At 52.9% G+C, this 8,728-nt stretch overlaps 2 pseudogenes; both read left to right on the top strand.

Moving 5' to 3' along the window:
• LOC148542547 (uncharacterized) overlaps positions 1–5,310 on the top strand; it is a 22,438-nt pseudogene extending 17,128 nt beyond the window's left edge.
• A 446-nt stretch (positions 5,311–5,756) lies between these two features.
• Positions 5,757–8,685, top strand: LOC148542546 (uncharacterized; annotated as a pseudogene).
• Positions 8,686–8,728: the final 43 nt, after the last annotated feature.

The raw sequence follows: 8,728 nt of genomic DNA, 5'->3' as shown, positions 1-8,728 counted from the left end.
TCCCGGGGTGCTGCTGCAGGGGCGCCGCGAGGCGGGTCTGCACCCTGCTCTCTCTATGTTTTTATTTCATGGGAGGCTATTTTTTTTCATATTCTTTCAGATTTCCCGGGGTGCTGCCGCAGAGGCGTCGCGGGACGGGTCGGGTCCGCACCTCACTCTCCCTATGTTTGTATTTCATGGGTGGCTACAGAATTACTTTTTTTTTAAACTTTCCAGGGCGGCCACCGGGGGGGGCGCGCCGCGGGACTGCACCTCACTCCCTCTATGTTTTTATTTCACGGGTGGCTATACAATTTTATTTACATTTTTTATTTTACCAGGCGGCCACCGGGGGGCGCCGCGAGGCGGGGCGGGTCTGCACCTCACTCCTCCTGTGTTTTTTTTAGTCTCATGGGTGGCTACATAATTTTTTTTTTTTTAAATTCCAGTGGCGGCCACCAGGGGGCGCCGGGAGGCGGGGCGGGTCTGCACCTCGCTCACCCTATGCTTTTATTTCATGGGTGGCTATAGAATTTTTTTTTTTTTTTTTTAATTCCCGGGGCGGCCACCGGGGGGCGCCGCGACTCTGCCCCTCACTCACCCTATGCTTTTATTTCATTTGGTGGCTATGTCATTTTTTTTTTTTTTAAACATTTCCCGGGCGGCCACCGGGGGGCGCCGCGAGGCGGGGCGGGTCTGCACCTCACTCCCCCTATGTTTTTATTTCATGGGTGGCATATAATTTGTAATTTTTTATTTATTTTTTATTAAATTCCCGGGCGGCCACCGGGGGGCGCCGCGCGGCGGGTCTGCACCTCACTCTCACTATGTTTTTACTTCACGGGTGGCTATTCAAATTTGTTTATTTTTTTTTCATTTTCCCGGGGGGCCACCGGGGGGCGCCGCGGGGCGGGTCTGCACCTCACTCCCCCTATGTTTTTATTTCATGGGCGGCTATTTCTTAAAAAAAAATAAAAATAAAAAAAATTCCCGGGGTGCTGCTGCAGTGGCGCGGGGCGTCCACCGGGGGGGCGTCCACGATTCGGGCGGGCCTGCACCTTGCACTCTCTCCCTATGTTTTCATTTCATGGGTGGCTACTTTAAAAATTTTCATTTTGTTATTTATTTTTTAATTCCCGGGGCATCCATCGGGGGGCGCCGCGTGGGGGGGGGCGGGCCTGCACCTTGCACTCTCTCCCTATGTTTTCATTTCATGGGTGGCTACTTTAAAAATTTTCATTTTGTTATTCATTTTTTCGATTCCCCGGGGCGTCCACCGGGGGGCGCCGCGCGGCGGGGCGGGCCTGCACCGTGCACTCTCCCTGTGTTTTAATTTCATGGGTGGCTGTTTTTCATTTTTTTCAAAATAATAATAATAATAATAATAATAATAGTAATAATTTCACGGGGCGCTGCTGGTGCAGCGTCGCGGGGCGTCCACCGGGGGGCGCCGCGGGTCGGGGCGGGTCTGCACCTTACTCCCCCCAATGTTTTAATTTCACGGGTGGCTCTATTTTTTTTTATTTCAATTTTTTGCCCTCCCGGGGTGCTGCTGCAGCGCCACCGGGTGGCCACCGGGGGGCGCCGCCGTGCCGGCGGGCACCGGCCTTCGCCCCTGCCCCCTCCCCGGCCCCCCAGGCCAAGGGGCGGCGGTCCACGGGAGGCCGACTCCCCTCTGCGGAGGCCCCGATGAGGTCGGACCGGGGTGCCCTCGTCCGCCCTGCGCTTCCGAGGCTTCGGGGAAGAGAGGGAGAAGTCGCCGCTGAAGGTGGCGCGCAGCACCGGTGGCGTGACCCGTGAGGGAAACCCTCCGGCGGATTGTTAGGAGAGGGAGAGAGAAAGCGAGGCGACTGGCCGGGGGGCCTTCTCCCACCCGAGGAGGCCCAGGCCGGGCTCCAGGAGAGCACGGGAGATTCTGCGAGCGAGGCGTCCCAGCCAGGGCTCCAGGAGAGCACGGGAGATTCTGCGAGCGAGGCGTCCCAGCCAGGGCTCCAGGAGAGCACGGGAGATTCTGCGAGCGAGGCAGCCCGGCCAGGGCTCCAGGAGAGCACGGGAGATTCTGCGAGCGAGGCGTTCCGTGCCAGGGCTCCAGGGGCGACCGGGGAGAGAGCCCCCTCCGCCAGCGCGGGAGCCCCCGGAGGTCTCCCGGCAGGGCCGAAGGGGTACGGCCCTTCCCCTTCATCCGTTCCCTGCGGCGCAGCGCCACCCGGCGGCAGACAGGGGAACTGCAACCTCTGGAAGTCCCGATGAGGTCGGGAAAAAGGGCCTCGTGCCGGGACCCGGTTCCAGGAGGTCGGGTAAATTCTGCCGGCGCCCCGCAAAAGGTGGCGCGCAGCAGCGACGCCGTGACGTCCGAGGGAATTCCTCGGGCGGATTCATAGGTGGCGAAGAGGCGAGAGAGAGAGAGAGCCAGGAAGAGATCCGTGGGGGGCGCAACGCAGTACACTTGTATGTTATGTTTATGTATGTTTTTTGCTGTCTTTATGTCAATAAAGAATGTATTTTTCAATAAAAAAATCTGTTCTGCAGCTGATGCACTTGGTCTTGGCCAGAGGGCACTCAGTCCGTCCTTGTAGGGGGCCCTAAGGTAACGGGAAGGTGATTATGTGATATTCTGGACGGCATTATGATTGGAGTTAAAAATACTTTTCGACTGGAGGTCGACCTGCAAGCCAGGAAGGATGTGTATCTCAAGTTTGTGGTGGAAAAAATCCTTTTTGGACTTGTGGATGTAAAAAAAGGTGAAGTTTTGTGTCTGCAAGATTTCCCTAAGGCTGGTATGTATGGCATTACCTTTATTGAAGAAAAGCACTGTTTTGATGTGTATGGGAAATTAACTGAATGCATCAGTTACAATTTATGCAATGTTTGCACTTTGCACTGTGCAGCTGATATTCAGGAACCAAGAAATAAGGATCAGCACAAAGCAAGAGGAAACAAAAGCATATAAAAAAAAAAAAAAAAAAAAAAGGTCTCCCTAATACTACTGGTGTGTGATTTAAACTACCCCCAGTGTTGTGTATTGGTATTTGAATTCATGTCAGGTTGTGGGTTTGACCCTTTTGGGCTGCTCTGTACCTAAGGCACTGATGCTATTCCCTTTTGGGAAGAGTCAAAAAGCTTGTGTTGTATAAAGAAAGACTCTTGTTCTATTTACAGAATAAGTGAATGGTGGCTTGTAAATATAATGTGCAGATGGATGCATAACCCCCCCTCCCCTCTACCCTCCACACCCATAGACCTTGTTGATTGTTGCTTTTGTTTAAGTACTGAATGAATAGTGCAAGCATTAGGTATAGTATAGGATGTCTTGTGCTATATGTTTTGCAATGCATTATATTGTATATTTGATTATGTTTGATAGTGTATTGGGTTTAAGCTGTGCTGCGACACAGTATGTATGTTTTTTGCTATCTTTATGTTTAAAAGAATGCTTTTCTCAATAAAAAAAAAAATCTGTTCTTATCAGTGTTGACTGACTGAACTTTGGCTACACTGGACCTGCACTGGCCGAGGAAGCTGAACGAGGACTGCTGAGAGGAAGAAGGATTTCGACCTGCCGAGGGTGAGACTTCCCAGCTCTGCCCTCTGGAGAAGCGACTGCCGATCTCCGACCAGCGTCCCCCAGACCGCCGACTGCGATGAGGAAGGACTACAAGTAGCAGAGGGTTAGACTTGTTTGCTCTGCCCTCTGTGAAGCCGACCTCCGACGACCAGACCCTGCGACGAGGAAGGACTTCGACTGGCATTGGGCTAGACTTGTTTGCTCTGCCCTCTGCGAAGGCGACTCCCGACCTCCGACCAGCGCAGACCCTTCTCCAGCCCCACTTCGACCCCTGGCAAGAAGCAGGAGAGATGGCTTCAGCTGCCCCAACCCCGGTGTCAGCTCCAGCCTATGCTCCAGCCACCTCTGCCAGGAAGAAGGCGGCAAAGAAGTGACCGAAGCCGGCCAAGGCCCATCTCGACCCAGTCCCATCTACCTCCACCGCCCCCCCAGCAGCAGAACCCGGGAAGCCCAGCAAGACCCAGCCCAAGGGTACACCAGCCTTGGATGAGGCAGACCGTTGTGATGAAGCTGAAGGAGGTGGACGGAAAGATGCCGGACATGACGACGGAGACCTCTGGCAAGAAGATGGTCCTTGAGCAGGGGTTCTCGATGGCTGAAACCCTCTGCATACAGAACTATCTCAAGGGGATCTTTTATGTGACCTTTGCCTCCATTGCCATTTGCAAGAGATATTGGGAAGCGTTGAAAGCGCTGAATCCCCTTTCTCTCGCTTTGTGGGCAATTGCCCTATTCAAAGAGAGGAGAGTGACGGTTTCAATGCGGAACCCACATACACCTGGCAAGGACATCGCTACCTTCCTGGGCAGTTTCTGCACGGTGATCAAGGACCCCTCCAAGATCCTGGACAGGAATGGCTTCTGGACAGGCAAGTGGGCTGTCATTGTCAGGCTACAAAAGGACAACTGGAGCCTCGATGGAGTCGTGAACCTGCCACAGTTCTTCTCCCTGGGTGCATCAGCTGGATTTCTCAAAGTTACCCTGAACAGCCACGGATTTGCAAGACCTGCGGCGGGAAGGACCACATTGGGAGAGACTGCAAGGTGGTTGTCTGCAGGAAGTGCAAGTTGGCAGGTGATGATACCAAGGACTGTCCCATACAGAAAACATGCAACCTCTGCGGGGAGGTGAGCCATGTTTACAGAGACTACCCCAATAGGGCGAAATCCTATGCGGCAGCAGTGTCGGGACAAGGCCAGCAGAGGTGCCAGTAGGATAAGAAACCTTCCAATGCCAACCCCACCCCCCCTCCTACCCTTCCCACCCCCTCCCTTTCCACCCCTCCTACCCCACTCCCCCCTCCCACTGTGACAGCAACTCCCATCCCCACTGCTGGCACAACCCCTCCTCCCTCACCTTCCAGCTCTCTGCTCCATCCCACTGTCTCTACCACCACACCTGTCTCTCTCCTCTCCGAGGAAGAGTTTCCCCCTCTTGTACCCTCTGCAGGCACTCAACAGTCAAGTAGGAAGCGAAAGGAGTTTGACAGCCCAACTGCAGACCCCGATCCTTCCAAGAAGCTGGCGGTCAAGCAGGTCGATAACCCTCTTCCACTGGAGGATGAAATGGAGGAGCAGGTCGAAAACCCTCTTCCACTGGAGGATGAAATGGAGGCGATGGTGGAAAGCCTCGTGGAGGAGGAAGTATCTGACCCAGGTACCGACAGCTTGATCGAACAGCTGATCGAGAGCTGCATGCATGTGCCCCAACAGAGAGACCCGGCAACTGAGCAAGAGGAAGCACCGCCCAACAAGAGTGGTAGCTAAATGTACTTTCTGTGTTCTAACCTTTTCTCTCCCAACTAATGGTGTCTTTTTCCCTTTTTACCATTAATGTGAGTATTAAGGATAAGTTTAGAAGACAGTCTGTGTTTTCCTTTTTAGATATTCAGAAATGTGATGTGTACATGTTGCAGGAGTGCTCTATCCCTTTCTCCAAGTCCTACAGACACCTGGGCCGGCAGTGGTCTCACGGTCCAAACTATTGGACTGGTAGGAGTGAGTGTAAGACTGCGGGGATCGCCATTCTTATCAGCCTCTTCACGCTAGATTCTGTTCAGGAGATTGTCTGCAACAGATTGCTTATCGTAGACGGCTCCTGGGCAGCTGAGCCTATCAGGCTAATCTGTGTGTATGCACCCCCTGGTAAGAATGAGTGTCTGGAGATTTTCCAGACCCTGCGATTGCAGCTCGCAACCACTAGGGCAGTAGTGATGGCCGGAGATTTCAACTGCCCCATGGAGGAGGATGGATGCAGCAAGCACCTGTAACACTGCTAAGCTTGACTCGACATCTAAACTGCTCATAGAAATGGTAACCGAAGCTGCGGGATGCTGTGGGCTCCATGGGGGCTGGCTCCATGAATTACACGTGGAGCCGCCCCGATGGCTCGGTGCATTCCCGCATTGACTTTGTGTTTACCTCTAGAGCAGTGAAGCAGAATAGGCATGCTATGGTTCCCTGCTTCTTCTCTGACCACAGGGCCATTCTCTTCCAAAGAGTCCTGGGCAATGGTTTTGCTCCTGGAAGTTGAACTGTGCTCTGCTGGAAAGGGAGGAGGTGTTGGCTGAGCTGAAGGAAGAATGATAAATGTTATTTATCATTTATCACATGGAAGAATGAAATGTTATTTTGAATGCATGAGTGATTGGTGGGAATATGTTAAGGCTAACATTCGCAGTTTCTTTCAGATCAAAGGTAGACAACAGGCATGCGACCGGAAGAGGAACTTCAAGGGACTGCAAAGACAATTGCAGTCCCTGCGGGACCTCCAACGGTGCGGCTTGGACGTGAGAGGTGATCTGGAGGAGACCAAAAAGGGCCTGAAAAGGCACTTTGAGGAGGAAGCCAGATGCATCGTCTTCCGTTCCAAGTTGGAGAACCTGGAGAAGGGTGAGAAATGTAACTCTTTCTTTTTCAGGAAACTCCACTCTGGCCGGACGTCACTGACTGAGCTGTGAGATGAGACCGGTATTCCCAGGCAGGGGAAGGAGGGCGTCATGAAGGTCATCACAGACTACTATGGCGACCTCTACTCCCCAAAGACAACGGACAGTGCTGTGTCTGATGAGTTCCTGCCAGGTATCACTAACACTATTGATCCTGCAGGTAAAGCAGCCATGGATGCTCCCTTGGTGTTGGAGGAGTTGCACTCTGCCGCCAGATCCTTTAGGCAGGGCAGGACCCCGGGCAGTGATGGTCTCCCAGCAGAACTCTATGTAGCACTGTGGGACCTCATTGGCCCGGACCTGCTCGAGCTGTACAAGGAGATGGTGGTGGAGGGCAAAATGCTTCCTTCACTGAGAGAGGGACTGATCACGATCTTGTATAAGCATAAGGGGGAGAGATGTGAGCTGAAAAATTGGAGGCCCATCTCTCTCCTGAACGTGGACTACAAGATCCTCGCCAAGGTACTTGCCAACAGGCTGAAGGTTGTCATCGGTCAGATCATTCACCCGGACCAGACCTGCGGCATTCCTGGCCGCAGGATTGCAGATAGCCTTGCCCTCCTCAGAGACACGGTCCATTACATCAAGGACCGAACGTGCATGCGACTCTGGTCAGCCTTGACCAGGAGAAGGCCTTTGACCGTGTCTCACATGAGTTGATGGGTAGGGTCCTGCAGAGATTTGGGCTTGGTGAAACGTTTTGCACGTATGTTAACCTGATGTACCTTGATATTCACAGCTCGTTGTTGGTTAACGGCTGGAAGACTGAACCCATTCCTATTCTATTTGGGGTCAGACAAGGCTGCCCTCTTTCACCTCTTCTTTTTGTTTGTGTTATAGAGCTCCTGGCTGTATGCATCAGACGGAAACCAGAGATCAGAGGGGTCATCGCACTGGGTCCAGACTGTAGAGAGGCCAAGTGTTCGCTGTACATGGACGACGTCACTGTCTTCTGCGCTGGCCAGAGTTCGGTGACAGCACTCATCCAGACCTGCGAGAGCTTCGGCCGAGCCACAGGGGCAAAGGTCAACTGCGGGAAGTCAGAGGCTATGCTGTTCGGGCAGTGGCACCTGTCATCCTCCTCTCCATTCCCCTTTGCTGTCAAGCCAGACTTCATCAAAATTCTGGGAGTCTGGCTTGGTGGAGAGGGTGCGGCCCTGAAGTGCTGGGACGAAAGACTTGCCACTGTAAGGCAAAAAATTGGACTGTGGAGCCTCAGAGACCTTACCATCGAAGGGAAAGCACTTGTACAGCGCAACGAGATCCTTCCCGTACTGCAGTACACAGCGCAGGCCTGGCCACCTGTGGTCACGGTCTGCAGGGCCATCACAAGGGCAGTGTTTCACTTCATCTGGGGCTCCAAGATGGACAGAGTTAAGAGGGCCATTATGTACAAGGAGCCCCTCAAAGGTGGAAAGGGAATACCAGATATCCCCACCATGCTGCAAGCCTTCTTTGTGTGCAACTGTATCCGCAGGACTTTGTGTGAGACTGATAATAACTCTGCAGGAAACTTCATGTCTCGCTTCTTCCTCCTACCCCTTTGGAGGGCCCTAGCCTGGGACAAGTGGGACACTCCCTGGTTCTACCTGGATGTGTCCAAGTTTGTGAGGGAGCACCAACTGGAGGGAGTTAAACCTGACTTATGGAAACCTTAGACTATCCACAAGCTCATCAAAGCCAAAGATGTTATGGAGCCTATTCCAGGGCTCCCTTCAGCAACTGCCAAGCAGGTATGGGAAAATGTGGCCTCCAAAAGGCTCACAAATAGACACAAGGACATGTCATGGATGGCAATCCAAGGGGGTCTGCCCCTAAGGACATTCATGCACTCCCGTAACCTGTGCAGGTACAGACATTGCCCCTGGTGCATCTCTCATGAGGAAACATCTATGCACTTGTTTTGGGATTGTATTTATGCACAGTTGTTGTTAGATGCCCTGGAACATGAACTCAGAGACTGTGTGCCAAGGAACAACCTTTCGTACCACTCGGTACTTTATGGACTGTTTCTTATGGGGCAATCCAGGAGGCCTGGCACCTTATGAACTGTTTTAAGGATGCTGCGTGGCTTGCCAGGAACCGCCTCATTCTCAGGAGGGAGAGGATGTCCATCCAGGACTGTCACAGGCTGATCCACAGCCTGCTAAGAGACTATTCCATCATGGACAGCCCTGAGTAAGAAGAGGACTAAACCCCCCTTCTTCTGCCCCTCTCCCCATGTGTGACAAGGACTG

This window comes from Taudactylus pleione, unplaced genomic scaffold (assembly GCF_031769625.1).
Source record: "Taudactylus pleione unplaced genomic scaffold, aTauple2 ptg000012l, whole genome shotgun sequence".
Classification (NCBI taxonomy): Eukaryota; Metazoa; Chordata; class Amphibia; order Anura; family Myobatrachidae; genus Taudactylus; species Taudactylus pleione.
This window is presented reverse-complemented; position numbering and strand designations above follow the sequence as displayed.